The sequence below is a fragment of the Lissotriton vulgaris genome, chromosome 5 (assembly GCF_964263255.1).
Source record: "Lissotriton vulgaris chromosome 5, aLisVul1.2, whole genome shotgun sequence".
Taxonomy (NCBI): Eukaryota; Metazoa; Chordata; class Amphibia; order Caudata; family Salamandridae; genus Lissotriton; species Lissotriton vulgaris.
Window position 1 is genome coordinate 1,368,387,378 of NC_141693.1, and position 22,588 is coordinate 1,368,409,965.

General features: G+C 43.8%; 1 protein-coding gene across 1 annotated transcript in view; it reads left to right on the top strand.

Annotated features, from left to right (window-relative positions):
• LOC147712614 (uncharacterized) overlaps positions 1-22,588 on the top strand; it is a 268,396-nt gene that overhangs the window by 238,559 nt on the left and 7,249 nt on the right. The gene's annotated exons all lie outside the window — the stretch shown is intronic.

Genomic DNA, 22,588 nt, shown 5'->3' on the forward strand with positions numbered 1-22,588 from the left:
CACTTCTACAAACCCACAAAGACAACTATGGGATCTTCCCCCTGTTAAAGGACACTTTCTGTGTGAGTCCTGCACAGTGTGCAAATTGACTGAGGTTACTAAAGAAATCACATTCTCCTATTCATCCAAATGGGAACTGAGGGCACACACTATCTGCAACACAATCAACTGCATCTATATGATCACCTGCCCATGTACACTAAGATACATAGTTATGACAACAAGGATGATCAAGACACGGATCACAGAATATCGCAGTAATATTCGATGCCACAAATTGAATAGCAAAATGTGTACACATTTCAACCAACTGCAACATACACCAGACACCTTACATCGGGTAGTACTTGAGGCATATCCGAAAATAAGCAAAGGGTCACTTTTTATGAAAGAACAAAGATGGATTTACCGCATCTCAACAGACAGACAGGGATTGAACGAGGACATCCCGTGGAGAGAGCTCAACGGATGATATACTCTAGGGCACTTGAGTCACTTAGCAACTGCCCTCACATCACCAAACCAGGATAAGTCTCCACCCCATGGTCATTTAGTTAAAACCCCCACATAAATTATTACGATATCCACATATGACACCACACATGAAAAGAAGTGGGCCTCTCTTGATTATTGCCTATTGTAAATACTACCAATGGTTGTGGCAATCACCCACCACAGTATCCTTTTTATGACACAACACAATACAACAAGTGGATCCAATTTTTTATAGGCAAGTCACAAAACTGTATTCTGTTTCCCTACTAGTACCGCAACACCATTTGGTCCATTTTATTGACACTAAGGAATAATGACATCCCAACAAATTTGTAAACCAATGGGGGTGTGTGCACTCACAATGGCTGCTCTCTTAGAACCCCCCCCACACTTTTAACATAGTCATTCCTAACCTCCATAAGTAAGCGTGGGTTCCACATTCCACCCCAACAACACCTTACAAGATGGCGGCCAACCACGCCGGAACGCTTATATCTCACAAGATGGGAGCCACATATTTCCCTTTTTGGATGTCTACTATGACATTCCAGTTCCAATCAATGGAACCCCGTCCGCTCTCGCCGGATTGCCGGTAGGTTTAAGGAGTATTCACATGGCAGCTCACTACCTTCTGGACCTCGGCAGCGAGTGGGTAGGTCTGCTGACGTACTTGCAACTGAGCAAGCAAGAGTATTTTCCTAACAAATCGCGGCAGCCACCGTACTTTTTCTTTTCTTCTCTATCTCCTGGCTCCAAGCTGACATGGCAGTCGGCACCATAAAATCTACCCATTTCCCTCATCTTGCGCTTTAACTATGTCAAATCGAGTATGTCCTAAAACGCTGTCTCTCTGCGACTCCACCCAGGACACTAGGAAATTCAGAGTGCCAGGTCTGCCAGTGAGTCGATGATGAGATTTACCAACCCTTAAAGAGTCAGTTTGTGTTTTGTGCGACTAACATGGTGGTTCTACCACCGTATCCACTTAAGAGCCATAAAATCACCAGTGTGCCTTGCACTCACGTGGGTCCCACTTTGGTTTTAAGTCTACACCACTGTGTGTTTTTAGCATGCTATTTTCCATGGGGACACCTGATATGCCTTTGAAATGTTTTGGACTGTTTATATACACTTCTTGTCTAATACATGTTGTTCTTATTTTATTAGGTTGATCATCCAAAATACAGGTAACTCACTATAGGTTGGTTTATTAGGGACACATCACCAGAAAACCTTCCAATATGTAGATAGATTTAATCTTCTATATTCGTCTTGACGAATCGCCGAGAGATCTGAGGACTACCAGGCGAGAAACATGTTGACCACTTGACAGTGCGACAATCTTGAAACATCATTTCAGAAGTGCACCAGCCTGTTTTTAATGAGGTTGGAGGCCCTATTGATTAAAACTGTTCTCTCTGGGGCTTCCAATTCCTGTTTTAACTAATCACTTGGTTCATTCACTTGCACTCCTTCCATGTACACACATAGGTCCCTCACCCTCACGGCACCATACGGCAATTTGGAATAAAAGATCTCTGCCAAAGAGCCCCTCATAGGGAGCCTGTCAGGTATTGCAGCGCCGACCTGATGAGGACCACACCCTATGATGAAGCATGACACTAAGGCCCTAAATTCCAACAGGAGCATTTCCCTGCTCCCTCTGTACATCTATGAGGCTGTGAGGGCTTGATGACCACTAAGCCCTCCTGTCTCCCTCAGTACATGGTAGGAACTGCATACCTTCTTGAGTTGCTCGTTATTGGGCATGTATGCTGGACCTCTAAAAAATAGCCCCCCTATCTCTTTATTGAATTACTCATAATGGTTAACACTTTTACTTAAAACAATATAAAACAGCCTAGAAGGATGCATTAAAGCAGCACGAAAAGAAGTGCATCTTTGTCAAACGTCAGGGGCTGTGGTTATGTCATTGCCATTGAAACACAAATTACTGATTGCAATCTTTGCTTCTCAATTACAACACATTGTGCAATCTTGTGCAAATTCTTTTTGCTTCCTCAGTCCGAAACGAAGCAGATGCCAAAAGTGACCAGCAATAAGCAAAATATACTTTAAATTTCATTTTAACATCCTCATCCTCCTTTTTATTATCATCCCCTTGTCTCCATCCTCCTCCTCGTTTTTCTTCTCCTCCTGGTCACCATCATCCTAATCCTTTCTTATCCTTTTGGTCCTCATCCTTCTCATCATCATTGATCTCCTGCTCCTACTCCTTCTTTTCCGTCTGGTGCTGCCCTCCAAGTATTCTTCCTACCCCTCCCCCTTCATTTTATCATTTTTTTTTACTGGGTCTGAGAATGTCCTGATATTTCTTGTCCTAGTCCCCCGATCCTCCTTCATGTACTAGTCCTGTCTATGTCCCTTCAGGTCTGATCCTACTGATCTTTGCCCTCAGGGTCCTTGTGCTCCCCATCTCCTCCCCCTTCCTTCTCCTCCCAGTCTAATTCCTCATCTTCGTGGTTCTTTTGTTTGTCCTCCTACTTTTGTCTTTGTCCTCCTAGTTCTTACATCTCTAGGCCCCACTATCCATATTCCTAGTCCTCTACCTCCTGCGCTTCTGCTGGTCTCTTGGTCCTCCTATCCTCTTGGTCCCTTTTGTTCTTATCCTCCTGGTCTTCTTGGTCCTGGTCCTCCTCGTCTTGGTCCTTCTCCGGGTCCTCTTTTTGCTTGCCCAAGTCTTCCAGGCTCACTTGGTCCTGATTCTTCAGTTCTGGTCACCTTCTTCAGTCCTTGTTATTTTGGCACTGGTCTTACTGGTCCTGTTCTTGTTAGTCTTGGTCTGTTCCTAGTACTTCTGGTCATGGTTCTTTGCTGCAGGCCCTGCTGTCCCCACTAGATTCAGGCTTGGGGATTTAACCCTGGCCCTCAATGACCTCTCTTTGGTCCAGCAGGCCCTGGTCCTCCTCCTTCTGGTCCTTCTGGCTGTTGTCCTTAGGAAACTGATCTTCTTTGTCCATCTAGTCCTCTAGGTGCTGCTGGTCCTCCTATGTTCTTGGTTCTACCGGTGAACCTGTATCTCCTGTTGGTTCTCATACTCCTCCTTTTATTTGTTCTCCTCCTCTCACTTGTGATTCTCCTGGTCCTCCTCTATCTGGTTCTCTTTCTCCAACTGATTGTTGTGTCCTCAGGCTGGGAGAGGATGGTGGGTTCACCTACAGGTTGCAAAGAATTGTAGGATTACTTTTTCTACCCAGACATGGGAAGTTATGGTGTTTCGGAACGGCCACATGATGTGTAGGAGAGACTGGATTCCTACTGTTATGTCCATAGTGACAGGGAATTTTCCTTTTTCACCCCACAAGGGAGAGTGGGGTGTGGTCTTCCCTCTGCTGCAGAGGGGCATGGTCTTTCTGCTGGTGGTCTCTTCTTCTACCAGACCAGGAATTGCTCTTTATTTAATTCTCAATCAGGATAGTGACTTGATGGGGTTCCAACTGTTTTACAAAAGTCATAATGGCTATGATATTTCCTGTGCCTATGCCATTTCCTGTTTTTGTCTTTTACCTTTAGAGGTGTTCCAGGAGGTCAATGTCCTGCATCACAATGCAGTGGAAGTCTATTAATGCAGTCGGAGTCCATTTATCAATGAGTTCAGTGCCTTTTCCCATTTCAAGTTTTGTCATTAAATTCAGTTTCATTTTGTTTTCTCTTCTGTTTGTGTTTTACCCTTACTTTTCTGTTTGTTTTTCTCTAACCTATCCTTGGACATCGTGCATTCCAGAGGTTTCTTATGCCTAGGCCTTCTTTTTCTAATTTTGATTCCTTCCTGCAAAAATCTAACTCTAGTATATATTATGATATTAAAGTGGTGCTCATTTTACACATCCATAACAGTAGTTATGGAAAAAATCTATGTTATATCTTACAAAGCTCAACAGTCACCCAGAAGGATATCCTGGAGATGAAGAGAACATTGAGTCTGCGGTCGATCTTAAAACACGGAATACAACTTATGCAAAAAGAGCAGTTTTTAGCAATTTTCTACATTGATAATGTTTGTAAATCATCCTAAGATAGATGGGAAGAATGTTCCAATGTTTTGCATTAAGCGTACAAAAGGAGCATGCAATTATTCACTCCAGTGTTTTGGATGAAAATTATGAAAGCCAAATTATGAGTATGCAAGAACACACATGTCATGAACTTGTGGGTGAGATTTTCTCACTAAAAGTTAGATGTATCATGTTAAGGATATTATGTTATTGTGTTAGTTTCAGAACAATATGAGGAACATAACAGATTAAGAGTTATGATGTTGGTATTGTTTAATGCTTATGTCATGAATATGCCAGTAGTAAATATAAAAAAAAATGTATGTCAGGATTCGACACAGAAACCTTATGGGCTGGAGAAAACCCCAATCGAAGATAAAGCTCACACAGACACAACAGAGCAGCTGAAGACCTGTGAGTGTGGAATACCAGTCTTTGGAGGCTGGGGCTGAGTAGAAGGAGGGCCTTAAATGGCAGAAGGAGAATCAAGCCAATCAGAATAGTGGAATTACAAGGTCAACACCTCAGAACAGCATAAGAGGTGTCAGCACCTGCACCATGTTGCTTTGGAACGTTCTTGGTTGTATAGATCCTGCTTACATCCATTTGTTTGCCGTTTCTGTTCCTGGCCTTCTGTTGTTTTTCCATTTTTCACCTCTCTTGAACCTTCCCTTTATTCCAGTTGATCCTCAACTTGACTACTTATGATTGTCTAACAAATCTTCTTACAATAATTCATTGGCTTGCAGTTCCTCTACTTTGGTGTTGTGGTGCACCTGCTACTGACTGGTTTAACTGGTACCTTCCGGGGTAACTAAGGGCCACCATCAACATACTATCAGATAGGACTTTACTCGTATGTAATGAGTTTTATGCGTATATTACCAAGGCCTATATTCACTTACATTTCCATTGTGTATTACCAACAGATAAACCACTATATGAGTCTGTCATACTGAAGGATGTAGTCTGTTGTACAAGGCCTGTGTAAGGAAAATTATTAAGAGAATGGACAACATATTCTGCATAAATCAAATCCTAGAAATTCCATTTATGATGGATTTATAAAAATTACACTGATATTTAGAAAAGCTATGCACAGTAGTATGTTGACTAATAGACTACTGTTGGAAATGGCCCTTTTTGCAGGGTTATCCCCAAACTTTTTGCTTCTTCCTCCCTTGTTTTTCCTGACCTGTGGTTGTTGGCAATAGGACTCTGGGCACTTTACCACTGCTGATCAGTGCTTAAGTGCATATGCTCTCTGTGTAAATTGTTATTGTGATTGGTTATCCATGATTGGCATATTTTTTTACCAGGAAGTCCCTAGTAAAGTGCACTGAGTGTGACAGGGCTGTTGATTCAAATGCTACAAGTGGGCCTGCAGCACTGATTGTGCCACCCACATGAGTAGCCCTAAAATGGTGTCTCAGGCCTGCCACCGCAGTGCCTGGGAGCAGTTGCTAACTGCCATGCCGCCCTGACCAGTGTCCAAACTTGCCAGGCATAACCCTACCCTTTCGGTACATATTGGACACCCTATGGAAGGTCCAAGGTACCACCTTGTGGGTGACATGCTCTGTTAGTGAATTACAGCCATTTTCGTTTTTCACTATTGAAAGGCTATCTTGCCCATAGGCTAGAATGGGGAATGCTGTGTATACGGTTTACCTGCATATCTTCTCATAGGAGCAAGATAGAAAATTGAAATCTGGTATCCCCAAACTCAGAATGTAATAACCCATCTTTTAGGAAGAAGGGTTTTTATATCCTGTGTTTGAAAACACCACTTTTAGAAAGTGACTGTTATCTTGTTTGACTTTTCTGTGTGCCTTTGCCTGTTTGTGAATTGGCTGTCTGGATTGTGAGTGACAGGGGCTGGGGTGGCTCCAGGAGGCTGGCTGGGTCAGCCCAGGGCTGAATAGCTCCATCTGCATCTTGAGTGGTGGGAGGGGATAGCACCAGAGCCTGAATAGGGCTGTGCCTACCTTCCACCTCCTGCTGGGCGGCTGACGACCCAGCCCCTCTCTCTCAGGTAAACAAAGTGGTCCGGGACTGACCATAACTGGTTTGGACAAGGCAAAGGCCTCTCTGCCTTCAGAGAACAAAGGAAAAAATGGTATAAAAAGAGATACCGAGACCCCAGAACATTAGATCATCCTGGAATCAAGAAGGAACCTCTGCCAAGGAGAAAGCTGGAAGACTGAAGAGGAAGGACTGTCCTGCTGTGTGCTTGTGGACTGACCTGCAGGTACTTTGCTGCCAAGGAGAGGGGAAGGACTTTGCTGTGTGCTGTGTCCCCTTGCTTGAAAAGTTATCTAAGGGCCTGAGGAGAGCTGGCCTCCTGTTAAGAAGTCCCAGGAACAAAAGGATTTCACCCCCAGCTTCCCCCCTGAACTCTGCTGAGTGAGTTCTGCTCTTCCTAGAGCGCTTGATCCAATTGTGGGGCCTCTTGAAGTTGTGCCTGCTGTGCGGGGAGCTGGACAAGGAGAAAAGAAGACAATATGCAATTTTCATACATCGCTCGCTTGCGAAGCGCATCCCCGACAGTGCGAGGAAATTCCCTCTGCCGCGAAGATCGAGATTGGAGCAGCGCCTGTTGCCGCTGCAAGAGGTGTCGCATCGTTCGCTTGCGGAACGCATCGGCCCGGTGCGGGAAGATTCCTGTCGCTGCGAGTATCACCGCAGAGCCTGCCGTCGCTGGGTGAGATAGCCGCACCGCTCATTTGCGTACCGCATCACGTCGCTGCGAACATCGTCGCAGAGCCATCGCATTGATGGGCCGCACCTGAGATCGTCACCGTCCCGAGGATTGTCGCAGCGTGCCTATGCGAAACGCTTCCTACCCAACCTGCGCACCGGAATCCATACAAGGCATCGCATCCCCATACAGACCAGATTTGTCGCAACATGCCAGCTGCGTGCAGCGGAGCTGTCAAATTGCCTCCCCAGGGTCTCAGGAGTGACGCATCGCTTGTTTTTCAATGCTGCAGCTTCCACTTGGAACTTTTGGTCGCATCTACAGGTACTTTGGGCAAAACGTGACACAACTCTGGATTATTTTGACACAAACCCTAGAACTCTTTGAAAATCGTATTCTTGAACTGTGTATGTTGGATTTTTGTCGTTTTGGTCTTGTGTAGTTTAGATAAAGATACTTCATTTTTCTAAACTGGTGTGGAGTCCATTTGTGGTGTTTTCATTGTGTTACTGTGAGTGTTGGTACAAATACTTTACACGTTGCCTTTGATAAGCCTGTCTGCTTGTGCCAAACTATCAAGGGGGTGAGCAGGGGTTATATAAAGAGTGTAATCCCCTTGCCCTGACTAGAAGCAAGGGTCCCTATTTGGACACTGGTACCTACCTCTGCCAACTAGAGATACCCAGATATAACAACTACCCACTCTTTCATCCAAATATTTTGGAAATGCAGAGATTTCTAAGCATCAAGTTATTAGTATATCCAGTGTCAGATAATGGTTGTAGTGAATGTAATACTTAACTTCTACAAAAGATATTTCAAAAATATCAAAGAACAACATCATAAAGAACTTTCAAAGTACATTGCATGTTAATTGCATGTTAATTAATTAGCAACCTTCTCTTAACACTGAAAATAGTAATTAGCATTGGACTTCATAAATATGTTTGCAGTTGGAATCTAGAATTCAAAGAAGAAAGCAAAGACCTTCAAGATAAATGTTTCCGTGGTGCATTACTGAAGAAAACATTTTATTTAATATTGTTTTGCTCACATTTTGAAGTAATTTAGTGGGTGTGAAAACAAATATGTTCATATAGTCTATTTCACTTTGTCTTGTGTGAGTTGTGTAGATTGGTAAGTAACCTATCTAAAATATACATGACTGATATCGTAGCCCAAAGGCTGTGTCTATCAAATATGTTGAGATAAATATTTCTAAAAATGATAACAAATGGATCATCAGCAAGAGTCTAACGGGAGTGGTGCACAGCTACATGTGTGGTACATGGTGTCTCAAATTGTGTAGTACGGACACTTCCACTCCATAGTTCATTGTAGATTTTGCCATAGTCTACCATTTGTCTTGATATGGCATTATGCACCCACGGTTTGCATTGCATTGCATGGTATTAATGTGGTATTTACCAATATTGAATCTGAGAATATGGGTGTCTTTTATCAGTACTCCCTGTTACTCCTTGCACTTCCTTTGAGACCTCTGGCCTCTGGGGAGCCAAACATTTTGGCTCCTCTGAGGCCATGGGTGGCAAAGGAATTGCCAAGAGTAGCACTGAGCAAGTTAGAGGTCGGCACTGCAACCCTTGCCTACTTCCAAACAGACAAGCCTATCTAAGAAGCAGAGAAATGTCACTATAAGCCGCTCCTAAACATATTTTCCAAACAATTCTAATATTTCAAAGGTGCTATATAAATACTTCCATTTTAAGCAATATAGACAATATAGATGAGTGGTTCTTAATCTGTGATCTGTGAGTCCCGGAAGTGCACCACGCCTACTCAGGAGATCTGTGACTGTTTAGTAAATTAAATAATCCTAGCAGATTGATCAAATATATATACTAAAAAAAAATATGTCAAACTGACAAATTTAAAATGTTCTCTAACTGTGAAAGAATACGAAATTTGAGGCTAAAAATTACGTTGGTATCTTTAGCTTCAATTGGAGCAGTCCAGGTGCACCAAACATAATCTAGTACGGATAATTTGGGACCTCCATTGAAGCACTGGGATGCACCAACAAACAGAGAGCCTGCATTAGGAGAGAAAAAGATGAAACTATATGCTAGAGTTTAGTACATCACTTTTGTCCTTATTACAACTTTGGTGATCCTACAACGGATGGTGTAAAGCACCATCGGCTGTAGGACCTCCAAGGCCGTGATGTTGCCACCTGCCAGATTAGGACTTCAGTCCTGGTCTGGCGAGTGATCCTGCAGTGGTCTGACAGTGGTGGTCTGTTAGGCCCATAGAAGAGCCTAACATGCTGACTGCATCTTCTGCACGGTACGGCATACATACCACACTGTGCAGGAATTGGGGGAAAAAATCCATGGGGGCACTACCTGTGCCCCCCTGCATGCACCTCCAGGCCCAGGAGTGGCCGGGAACACTATTAGGGCCCCGTTAGTTGCCTCGCCACCACCGTTTTCATGGTTGGCTCACTGCCATATAAAAGGTGGTGGTTTGGCAACTCATAATATGCTCAGCAGTGCTGCAGCAGCACTGCCAGCATATTACTATGCCTGACTGCCACGCTGCGGAACACAGTGAGACTGCCACACTCTTAATGCAGCGCAAGGTGCAGCAGTGTGGGGGTGGTCGGGCCGCCCCCATGAGTACAGCGGTCCCATGGACAGCCGTACTCGTAATAAGGCTCTTTGTCTTTTAGAAATGAAACCAAATTTTCATAAGCTCCATCCTTTCCATTAAAATTAAAATTTCAAATAGAAACTGCTTAGGCAAGAGTCCCCAGCTTCCACTAATAACTCAGTAGGGGTACACAACAGTCAAACTTTTCTGAACAACTGATATAGCTAACTCCCTAACATGGACACACATTTCACTTTTTTTGCGTTTTCCATTGTTTTGTGTACTCCCAAAACAGTACTTGGGTGGAAATCTAACTACAGTATATCAAAAGCCTTTGTATCACACACAGTAGTTAAAGACAGAATCCCAGCCAGGCCTCCCATCACCTGATATAGAAAGGGGAGGGGATGTGAAGTGTCTGTTAGTATCTTCCTTTGAATGCTAGAGACCTTTCTGGATATCTTGGCACTACAGTCTAGAACTGAATCCTTCATGTTGTTCATATATATGGAGGGAGAAGGCCTTTGATATTCTTGAGGCTGGGAAACTGTGGGAAATAGACATTTTGCTCCCAAAAGAAGCAGTTCACATTTTGAAAATCGGAGGAAGTCACCACTGAAATTCTGTTAACATGATCTCAACTTTTGATTTCATTATCTGACAGTATTAGGAAGTTTGAGTGACCATGGGGACGGAAAAATCAATTGCTTTGCTGGACTAATAAATCTATGCACTAGCCTTGCAGAATAAGAAGATAATCCTGTTGGGCTAGTCGTTTAATCCATCTCCAGATGCTTCTTAACTGTTTAAGATAAAACAGACTTTAATGTCAGTCAAGAAGTATTGTATCTGACCGTATTCATTGTCTATTTTTTTCCACAGCCCATTTTATTAAATCTGGGACAATTAAGTGTCATATTTGAAAACTAGGACCCCATGCTCGAGTGCACCTTTTCTCACATCCTTCATCTGCAAGAAAGTATGCACGTCAACTAATTTCTCCCTAATATCCCGAAAAGGTTATTTTTCCTAATTTTTTTTAAACAGATTGTTATTGGTTTTTCAAGGTGACATCATGGGAAAAACAGTTTAGAGGGCACAACAGTTGATCAAGTGGTGCAATTAAAGTCCAGTGCAGGTATCCCCGCTCATTGCCATACGGTCTTTCTTCCCCTCCCAGCGTCGAGCCTCTCATCAGGTAGGCAACAGGTACATCCATCCATCCCTAAGAAACAACCACCATCCCCCACCCCCTCAGGCATGTTGCTGCCTCAATAAAATGTCCGCTCGTGCCCACCTAGTGCATCCATCGTGTACCATGTCCCCTGCATCCCGAACCCCAGGGTTAATGTCATGGAGAGAGTGGAAGGAAGCCCTCAACTAGTCCTTCCCAGGTCCCACGCTATGCTCAAGCCTGCGAGGAAATGCTGGATTCAGTCACCTGGTGCTGCGCCCACCTCCCCCAGTGGGTCTTCTGTGTCTTCAAGCGGGTACTTCATCAAGTCCACCAGTGTCACCCATGCATGCGCCATTTCCATCAACTTTTCATTCCCATGCGCGTAGCCATTCGTAGTCTGCAGGTCCCCTCGCTCTCTGCCCATTTCACTAGTTCCCTGTTCCATCTCAGCAGGTTGGGGATATTCTTTGACTTCCAATGAATAGTAAGCTCCCTCTTTGCCAATACTAACTCCAAATCGATAAATTTACTATTAACTTTTGTCTTAGCAGTATGCGGGAACCAATGCAACAGGCAACAACCAGGCGTCAGTGCTACCTCTCTCTCCGTCACTGTGGTCAGTCCTGTCGTCACCCCTCTCCAGTATTCTCACTGGTGTGGGCACTCCCAAAACATGTGAAGGGACCCTGCCCCCTCCAGGTTAATCCTTGGGCAGGTGGTCAACACCACAAAGAAGGCTATTTTTTCTTATAAAACATCTTTTAAACATCTGTTCTTTCCTGGATTGGTGTCACTACAACGCATGCTTTTACATCGCATGCCTTTACAACGCGGTTTTTACCATGCAGTCCATTACAACGCATAATGCTTTTAGGCGCTGGATAGTGAATTATTTAATTTACTATTCCAACTCCAGTCCCCGTGGATAGCAGGGAAGGTGTTGGATAGTAAATTAAATATATTCACTATCCTAGAGCGCGCCCCAGCGCAATGCGTTGTAATGGTTTGCGTTGTAATGGTTGCGATGTAATGGTAGTGCGTTGTAAAAAATGCGTTGTAAGTGATGTTCCCCGTTCTTTCCTACATAGTGCTACTATGGTTTTGTAAAACTGTAAGTAGGGTGATCCTTTATTCTATTTCTTGCTTTCCTTTCTCTCTTTTTTTGCTGTCTAGATTGCACCAGTATAGTTGGTTGAACTGGAGAAACCCTTGGTCTAGTTATTTGCTCAGCATTTGCATATTCAGCCGTTTCCATAATAGAAGACTGAGTTATGCTATTAACTCCAAGTACAGAGACTGGCACTACTAACGGAAGCTGCTTGTTTGTAATTGAATCGGGTAGCTCTGTTTTGATATTCTCCGGTAGGGAGTGAAAGGGAACCATGCCTTTGTTAAGACAAAGAATTGTTCTATTAAAGTTGGTTGAAAGTTTAGCTTATCTAGAATTGGACCACATGTACATTAACCGCATCGCTGCGGCGGTTATTTTTCCCCTACGCCGCTTTTTTCTAAAAGCCGCGTAAGATGACGAGCTCAGCTCGTCATCCGCACACGCCCCCCGTGGCTGATGACGAGCTGAGCTCGTCATCAGCATCGAAGGGGTTAAGAGGGCTGCTGGGAGTAGATGGATTGTACTTTTGTTATTAAATTAGTTAAGTTACCCAGTTTTAAATGTATACCTACAATGTAAGATGCAATAATGTTCATTAAGTCTATTTGGATGTCAAGCCTGTCTGACTGCAGAATCAGAGTGTCTGTTGATGCTTGCAATGCTTGCAGCAGCAGGGGTATGAGTTCCATCTGCATCTGTGTCGTGACCCTTGCCCCGCTGTTTGGTAAGGGAGTTTGTCTGGCATTTAAATTCGAGTGGATTAGTTGATCCTACGTTGACATTTACAATGGGCTCAGGGGGCTGGCAGGATTTGATAGTGCATTCTTGAAGCAACATTGTTTGTTGAACTAACCCTTTGTTGTGGCTATGTGAGAGTTCTTCCATCATCCTCATTTCTCGAAACCTCTGACCAGCCCTCTTGTAAGTTTTGTTTACGGTTATTAATGTGTGAGTAATCCTTGTCAATTTGTGGTATATGCAAGTTTAACTACGAATAATCTAGGTCCTCGTTACTTAGCTGAGAAGTTTGGGGGTTACATGTATGTCCTTGATCATGGGCTCTAGAGGGTGCCCCAGCTGGCTTGTTTTCTACTTTGTTCTCTTGCTTGTTAACTCGACTTCTGGAATTTTGTCCGGGATTTTATCTCCTTCATTTTTTATTATGCTAGGATAGCTGCAAAAAGGTTCACCTTATGTTGTTTTTATTGGGATCTGAGTATTCAAGAGGTGTTATTTCTGAAACGTTATCTCCTTCTGTTATAATTGGGCTGAGTGGCAGCTCTTGGCTTCCCATTTGGCTATTTTGTGTAGAATCAGTATGTACAATTGCTGTTGTTGTAAAGATATGTTGCAAGACAGTACCACTGACAGAGTGTTTCCTGCTCTGACTGTCTGCTTGGAAATTTATCTCACTGAAATCCCGAGCTCCTTTAGCAGTTTGTAGTGACGTTGTTGATCCTATTGGGGTATTAGACAGAATCTGTGCTGCATAGGTTTCCAGCTGTTGCGCAACCTTAGTGGGAGCCATTGGAGTCATCAAACCTGGTATGTCTCCTGTTGCTGCAATGATAACCTAACCCGGGTCCTTAAGCAATTGAAATGTGAGATTTTGAATTCCTGGGGTGCTCTTAGTTGATCTTCCAAACATTTTGGCTATTGCTGAGATTAGTGGACTCCTTAATATAGTACTTGCACCAGTTGTATTGGCCTCTTTACTAGTAATTTGTTTTTCTTTAGATCCTTTTTTGGGGGCTCCTGATTTGTCGCCTGGTGTCTTCCTGACCTTGCCAGATTGCATATTTATTCAAAGCTGTTACCCTCCTTGGGTTCTTGTTGAGTTCCTGTTGAATTTTCGTATTTGCCTTATATCTGCAGTGTATAGCCTTAATCAAGTTATGTATACTTGTTTTACTTCTTGCGAATCCGCTTGCTGCTTACAGTCTCTAGTCGGATCTTTGTGTACCAGGCAGTTTCACCAGTGAGGAGAAATAGAAGCTAGGAGCAGAAAACGTATGGTCAGCAGTGACTAAGTGACCTGGGAACACCTACTGTGGCCCCTTCTGGGGTAGGTGCAGTAAGGTGGGTTCAGTTAAAATCTAGGGGCCTGAACGCCTCGACCCACAGCGGTGGGATCTCTTGTCCCCGCAGTGAGCTACTACTATCTCTTGTTTTCCATGTTGTCCTTAGTTCGCTGCTTCACTCCGTTTAGTTCTCTGCTCTTAGTCTACTCTCTTTCTAATTCTTCAACGCTGCTCCTGAGTGCAGGAGGAAAAGCGGGAAACAAACGGGACCAACAAGCGAGAACGACGCAGTGCGCCTGCATACTATTCCCGATCCTAGTCGGGCCGCTTCCGCTGGCTGCCGGGTCGCTCGCTTGGCAGCCACCTGCTAATGGTGGTTGCGCTTGTGGTTGGCTTCTCAAGATGCTGGTTCTGTAACCCATCTAATTTGCATAATGACCGCTGTGCTACTTCTGCCACTGCTAAGTCTGCTGAGTCTCAGGCTTTCTGTGGGCTCATGACTGACGTTGTCTAATGTCTCCTCAACACAGACCCCCCCCCCCCCAAGGCAGGAATCAATAAGGGGTTGGTCGGCAGGGCAAAACAGGGCAATGGGGCCTTAAGGCCAGTGGGGTTTGCAGAGGAGATGGGTAGATTCAGTAAGACCAAGAGGGGGATCAGAAGGGAATCGAGCAGAGATTGAGCGGTGGCCACAGCTCTCCCCTTTCCGTTCCCCCTCTGCTCACCTCCAGTCAGCGTTAATGCTCTGTGTTCCCCGCGGATCAGCTGCAACCACAAACAGCTATGGGGCAGGTCCGGACTGGCCATAGCGGGCACCGGGCAATCCCCCGGTGTGCCGCGCAGGTGGGGGCCGGTTCTGGGCCCCTGGGGGGCCGTTTTTGTTACAGGGCCGTTTTTGCAGCATAGCGGCAAAATCGGCACTGTAACAAAATCGGCCGAAAACCGGCCCCGTCAAAGAGCTCGCGGCACCTCCTCGAGTGGGGAGGGGGGGGGGCCGCAGGGCACTTTTCCGGTACCTGCCGGGCACTTTGCCGGGCCGGTTTTGCTTCCCAGTCTGGCCCTGCTACCAGGGGTTTGCAAGCATCAGAGGAGCACAGCGCACGGTTCCTCAGGCAGTATCACTTGCGGCGAGAGCAGGAGTGTCCGGTATGGCCTTGGAGGAGTTGCAGAGGAGTTACGGCTCTGGTGAAACTAACCCACGGTGCCAATTTAGACCGCTGCTCTACACCGCTCCAAGGCAGATTGATGACGTTGCGTAGGTGGGGTGTGATGGAGCTGCTTGCTTTGTTGGAGATGTGGTGCGGAAATGGGACTGACGTAGAGCCGGAGTGGATTGTGCTCATGGTCTTGATGGTGTCATCGACGATCACGCTGGCCCAGGCTAGCAAGGGGACGTGGTCGATGGTGTGCAGAGGGTCTCTTGTGTTGCTGTCTGTTGGGGCTGTCTGGGTGTTGAAGCTGTTGTGGATGTCTGCTATCTTGCGCTGGAAGAAGGTGGCGAGGGAGTCGCGCAGGGCTTGCGACGGCGGGATGTCATTGGTGTTGGAGCTGTGGTTGGAGAGTTCCTTCACGATGTTGAAGAGCTCCTTGCTGTCATGTGCGCTATTGTCGAGGCGGTCTTTGAAGGAGATCTTCTTGGCAGCCCTGATTAGGTGGTGGTGGTTGCGGACCGCGTCCTTGTGTGCTGCGTGGCTGTTCGAAGTTTGTTCACTGTGCCATTTCTTCTCTAGTTTCCGGCAGGCTTGCTTGGAATCTAGGAGTTCTGGGGTGAAGAGCTGGCCCTCTTGCTGGTGTCGCGGTGGGGGTGTTTCTTTAGCAGGGCGAGGTTGTTGGCGCAGTCCTCGATCCAGCGTCTGAGGATGTGGGCAGCGACGTCGGTGTTGGAGGGTTCGGTGGGTGGGCTGAGAGCGAAGTTGCATGTAGTTGGTCTTCTGTAATTTTGCTCCTGTGGCGGCGGGGGGTCTGTTGGGTGCGGTGGTTTGTGGTGGGTTTCTGGAAGGTGAAGTGGATGTAGCGGTGGTTGGTCCAGAGGAGTTTGGTGGTGTGGCTGACGGATATGTGCGGGCTTGAGGAGAAGACGGGGTCGAGCTTGTGGCCGGCGGAGTGGGTGGGCATTGTGACGAGTTGCTCAGTCCGAGGTTGGCGATCAGGGTGGTGGAGTTGCTGTTGTTGTTGTTCTCAAGATGAAAGTTCAGGTCTCCAAGGAGGATGTAGTCGGTGGAGGTCAGGGCGTGCGTGCTGATGAAGTCGGCGATGGAGTCGCTGAACTGGGGGCGGCGTCCGAGGGAGCGGTAGAAAAGGGTACCTCTTAGGGTGGAGTTGGGGTCAGTGTGGATCTGGAAATGCATGTGCTCGGCGGTGCTAGTCGAGACCCTGATGCTGTTCTTGTGGACGATGGCGATTCCTCTTCTGACCCCGTTGGTGCGGTCTCTGCGGGTGATCTTGTAGCCGTCTGGGATGCTATGGCGATGTCGGGTGCGGAGGAGTTGTTCAACCAGGTCTCTGTCAGGAAAACGACCTCCGGGGAGGTTGTGTTGAGCAGGTCCCAGAGCTCGACGGCGTGTTCAGTAGTAAGAATCGGAGGTGGTTGAGGTCTTTCTTGGCGGGTGGTTCATCGGCTCTGTGGCTGGTGTAGCTTCAGTTCTGGCAGGTGAAAGGACCGTGTGTGCGTTTTGGTGCGGCCTTGAAGCAGTTGTGGGTAGGTCCGGGGTTGAGAGCCTGCAGAGTGCTGGCGTCGTAGTGGCGGCGGTCGTCATGGCAGGTGCGTGGGCCAGGGATTCAGGCCCTGGTCGCAGTCCAGGCGCAGAAGGGCGCAGGCATGCGCATTGGACGGCATGTATGGGGTGGTGGGAGTGAGGAGCAGCTGGGAGGCGGGGAAAGCGAATGGGCAGTCAGGGGGCTGAGCCGCAGGGGACGCAGCGGCGTGGGCAGTGAGGGGTGACGAAGGAAACAATAGGCAAAAGGGCACAACAATTGACTACAGTTGATTAGAGATTTTCTTAACTAATGGGACATAATTTAACTTGTATAATGTTTCAAAATGACTATCCACCTAAATCCCTAATTTGCAAACTACATTATCAGCCTTTATAGTACTTTGGGTTGCTGGTATGTCCTCTTGCTAATAACTCTGTTTTGGAATAGTTTATTGCAAAACCTGATATTGCTGATGATTGTTTAATGCCTGCTAAAGTCCTATTCACACTATCTAGGTCTGGTGCCAGATATGGTGATGACATCCGCATATTATTTGATTTTACACCCCGTGCCAGCCATTTTAAATTGAACATAAATGGTTCTAAGTATAAAGCAAAAAGTAAAGGAGACAGGGACATTCTTATTGAGTTCCCCAGCTCATCTGAATTGCCATACCAAAGGTTCTATTCATCCTTAAACAAATCCTTTACCTCACATATATTTGAGGGATTGATCTGAGTACTGGGTAAGCGTGTGTTTATTCTTCAAAGCAACCCATGTAAAGTTCCAGTTCACCAGTTCACATTAAAGACAATGGGCCATGGAGCATTCTTACATTCTAGAAAAGCAGGTTTATTAGGGTATGTGTTTCTGTAGGTAGTTACATTTGACTTTATCCCGCCATTCTCCATAAACCAATCGATAGCTTATTTGGGAGAGTGTTCATAAAAATATTGTAACTGGAGTTTAGATGAGTCATAGGAATATAAGAGGCGCATTGCTTAAGATTTTTTGGGGTCTGTAGAAAAGATCCTCTCCTTAAAGGGTTTTTGAGGCTGCCTGGTTTGACAGATGTGGTTGAAAGGACTCAATAATATTGGCATCAGATGATGGCAGAATGACTTGTGAATTTGGTTTCCCATTCCATCTGGTTGAGGGGATTTACATGTTGTCAGGGCTTTTGATCACTAGTTCCAATTCTTTTTTTCTAATAACCAGGTTAGAATCTCGGCTGTGTATAGTTGAAATTAATATTCCCTGCAGATAATCCTCACAGTCCAGCATTCAAAATAGTTTTTCAGTGTAGAGATATCAATAAAATATATGAAAAATGTCCGCAATTTAAATGGTTCATGAACTAACTTTTTAGTTTCCCCGTGTTCTATGCAATGAATTTCCCTGAAATGTTTTGTACTTTTGGCCTGCCATGCTAAGAGTTTGCCCAACTTATTGGCTTCCTCTATCAGGTGCTGAACATAAAACCTAGCATAAAGCAGCTGCTCTTTCTCGTTATGTATTTTCAGGAGCACCCTAGCCTCTACCATCTTTTGAGAGGTATCAGCCTAGTTGAGTTGCGCTAGTAGCTGAACTGAGACTTTCTAATGATTCTAGATATTGCAAATCTCCCTAGTTCCGCATATCCTTTATAATACTGTTTTAAACACGTCCTGTGCCAGTATTAATGGTGCAGTGGTAAGGTGTAATTTAAAATATCCTTGCATTTTTTCCTGAGAGGTACTTTGTTAATCTTTCTTTTCTAACATCAAGTTGTTGAACCTCCCCCTGCCTTAGGATTTTTATTGTACACCTGGACAAAATTGGTTATAAATTCCATGCTTATGTGGTCTGAAAATATAGCACATTTTTTAGACCCCCCTAAAAATTCTAGATCTTTAGACGTTAAGAAGTAACTTCATCTTATTGATATTTTAAAGCAAGGGCAATGATTATATATTGTTTTAGATCCATTTTTCCCCAACATAAATCCTTTAACTAGTACATTTGAATCAACACTACTTAATTGACTTTTACAGAATTAATTCCCTTAACTGCCTGCTAGCGTGGCTTTGTGACAGAGACAAGCTGAAGGTGCTGCCTATAATGATCGATTTAGCATTATTAGTTAAAGCCATTTTGAATGTTATCAGAGCTTTTTGGTCATTTGTGGTAGGGCGACCTTAAGAAGTCTAGGTATGAATCACTTCCCTACTGATAGCTGTGCAATTATTCATCTCCCCTGCTCATCTGTTTTACTACTTGCCATTCAAGCAGTCCACCTACAATTATTGGAATTCTCAACATGCTGCTGAGTCACAAGAAATAATATTTCTTGAACTTAGGATAATCACCTCCTCCAATTACGACCAGGTGTTGTGCCCTATTTAAGATGTGTTTTCTGTAACTTGGCAATCTATTTTTTGGAATCTCTGAGGTAGGCTAATATTTGTCATTATCCAGTGTTAATAAATCTGTTAACACTCATAATTACAACCTGTTCTACAATCCTATTGCTAATAGAGTAAACAGTGCTATCTCCTATGTGTCATTCCCTTATCTCCCCTCTCCTTGCCCCGATCCCCTCTTCCATCCAAGCTTCACCCACACCTCCACCCCCTCCTTACTTCCTTCCTTTTAGTCCCCGACCTTCCACACCTCATATATGAAACTGTTGACTGGGCACATACACTGGTCAAAGCAGTGTATTCTCAACTCTCTGTGGCCAACAGGAAATAAGCTGTAAGCATTCCAGCTATAGAGGCCATTCTGATCTCTGGTTACAAAACAGTTTCTTCCCTTGTTTGACAATCTTGCCATTTCAGCCACATCACTCAAACATCCAGTATCCATTCTAACTTCTTTTGAATATTGTCAAGGAATATCTGTGCTTCATCACCGTACCATTTGACCTGGCAAAGCGAATTTTAAATTTGAGAGTCCACAGTGGAAGTAGGTACCCCCATTTTCTCTATCTCAAATTGACACGACCTCATGCCTGGCAGGATTAAAAGATTAATCCAGAAACACTGCAAATCAAAAGCTCTCAGTTGTAAAAAAAACAAAAGTGTCAGGACTATAGACAGCTTTTTTTCTTAATCAAAAACCCTTGACAAAATACAATTACCTTTTTTAGGGGCATATCTTTTTTTATGTTTTGCAATTGGAATTCAGTGTGCTTAGGCAACCAAGAGCAGCTTTGGGTCAGATTTCTTATCAATCTGCAGCACTTCTTCCAGAAAGCTAGCGATCCATGTAATCATTTTGACCCCTTCAGTTTTCCCTTCTAGAACGTTCAGGAAGTCCAACAAGTCAAAAATTAGATCTTTGAGATCTATTCTGTATATCTTCAAATATACATTCCATGTTTTAATATGGTATTCTGCTGTGATGTCTCCTCTTTCTTTTCGCTTTCTAATTTCCCAATTCAGTCGTTATATTTAGCTATTCTAGCACAAATCATGACTTCCCTCTCTCATTGCTCGTCCACTTTCTCATTCAAATACTCTACATTTGTAATGTGTTCCATCTGTTGTGGGTCCAGAATATTGAAGAAGGAATATTGAGTGGTCACAATACCCTGACCAGAATATCGAGAACCAAAACATCAACAGATGAGTATGTATAGATTTAGCATATATATATCTCAAACAGCAACTCCAGCTACTTCCACCACAGCGCAGCAGCGAAGACGGAGAAACGGACCACTTCTATATGCAAGATGATTTATTTAACCTTTTCCATCCAGTACAGCATAGGCAGATGACAAGTTTTGGGCTCAAGAGCCCTTGATCACATAAAGACTGACTGAATTTTTGCCATTTTAAATGCTGCTTAAGATCGCGCCCATATCACATGATCTACTCAGCTGTAACCAAACTAGAAAACAGACTGTGCGATGTTTTTGCTTACATTCATATGTTGCATTCGTAATTTCATTATATTTACAAAATTAACGGCCACACATTATAAATATTATATACAATGTAGACACTACAAATGTTAAAAACAAATTTCAACCATTTCTACCTACAAGCAATTATTACTGCATAATGCATCAACTTGTATTTGGTAATTATCCTCCAATTCATCTAAAATAGAATCGTAAGAATGCCATTGAGTAATGAATGTCCTCAACTTTAAAATGCCAAAAAGAGCAGCTGGAATTATATCCGGTTTAATCCGTTAACAAAATTCAGGTAGACTAAACGTTCTACTTGGTTACAAAATATATAATTTTCAAGATGTCATGAGTGATGTCACTGGCCATGTCATGAGTAATGTAATATGTGACGTCATCAGCAGTGCATTGCGGACGCGCGAGTTGTAGTTAGCTGGGGGTGGTTAGGGGGAATTTTAATGGTTTTGTATGAGTGAAATATCCAGCTAACTATAACATGTGTGAAACCTATGGTTTTTTCAGTGAATTTGCAAGGTTTTTTAAATGCTAATTCCTAACTATAACGTGGCTGAAACCTATGGTTTTTTCAGTGAATTTCTAAGGTTTTTTAAATAATAATTCCTAGCTATAACGTGGCTGAAACCTATGTTTTTTCAGTGAATTTCAAAGGTTTTGTAAAGGATAATTTTTAAATGTATTAATTGTTCTAATTTTTTATACTGATTTACTACATCATTTTAAATTATTTATTTTTAAATTACATTACTTTTTTTAATATAAATTGAAAAATAAATGTTTTTAAAAATATTGAAATTCTAATTTTTTTTTATTTTTTTATTTTTCATTTATATATATTTTATGTAGCAGGCAATGATATCCTATGGAAGGAAATTAAAGTTACTGTAACTATGATTAGAATTACTTTTCAGTATCAGTAGTGGGCTGAAAGATGCATCCTGATAACAGGTGAGTAAATCGGAATTCTTAGTTCGGCTGATTTTTGAGGAATTTTGAAATCTTCCAAAACTCCACAATTAGAAAAATTTCCAAGTGAAACCAGTGGAATTAGCCTATGGAAGGAAATTCAAGTTACTGTAAGTATGGCTACAATTACTTTTCAGGATCAGTAGTGGGCTGAAAGATGCAGCAATGAGGTCTCTCCTGATAACATCGTAGTTCGGCTGATTTTTGAGGAATTTTTTAAAGTTCCAAAACTCCACAATTAGAAAAATTTCCAAGTGAAACCAGTGGAACTAGCCTATGGAAGGAAATTCAAGTTACTGTAAGTATGGCTACAATTACTTTTCAGGATCAGTAGTGGGCTGAAAGATGCAGCAATGAGGTATCGCCTGATAACAGGTGAGTAAATCGGAATTCGTAGTTCGGCTGATTTTAGAGGAATATTTTAAAGTTCCAAAACTCCACACTTAGAAAAATTCCAAGTAAAACATGTCAATGTTAGTCTATGAAAGAAATTCAAGTTACTGTAGTATGGTTAGAATTACTTTTCAGGATCAGTAGTGCGCTCAAAGATGCAGTACTGACGTCTCTTGTGATAACAGGTGAGTAAATCGGAATTCGTAGTTCAATTGATTTTACAGGAATATTTTGCTCAATAGTGAAGGAAGGGGCGGGGCCTGAAGTAACATGTTTGCAAACACACCCTGTGGTGCGTTTTAGGTCGGGGAACTAGTTCCTCTTCAATCCTGAGGTCCCCTGTGAGTCAACTAGCCCACCAGGTATCTCAAGTATGAGCCAGGGAGCTGCGTTGCAGACAGGTGTTCAGAGGGCACGCCCCCTTTTTACAACACTCTGCAACGCAGCTCCATGGTGCTTACTGGAGGTTCCTGTTTGACTAGTTG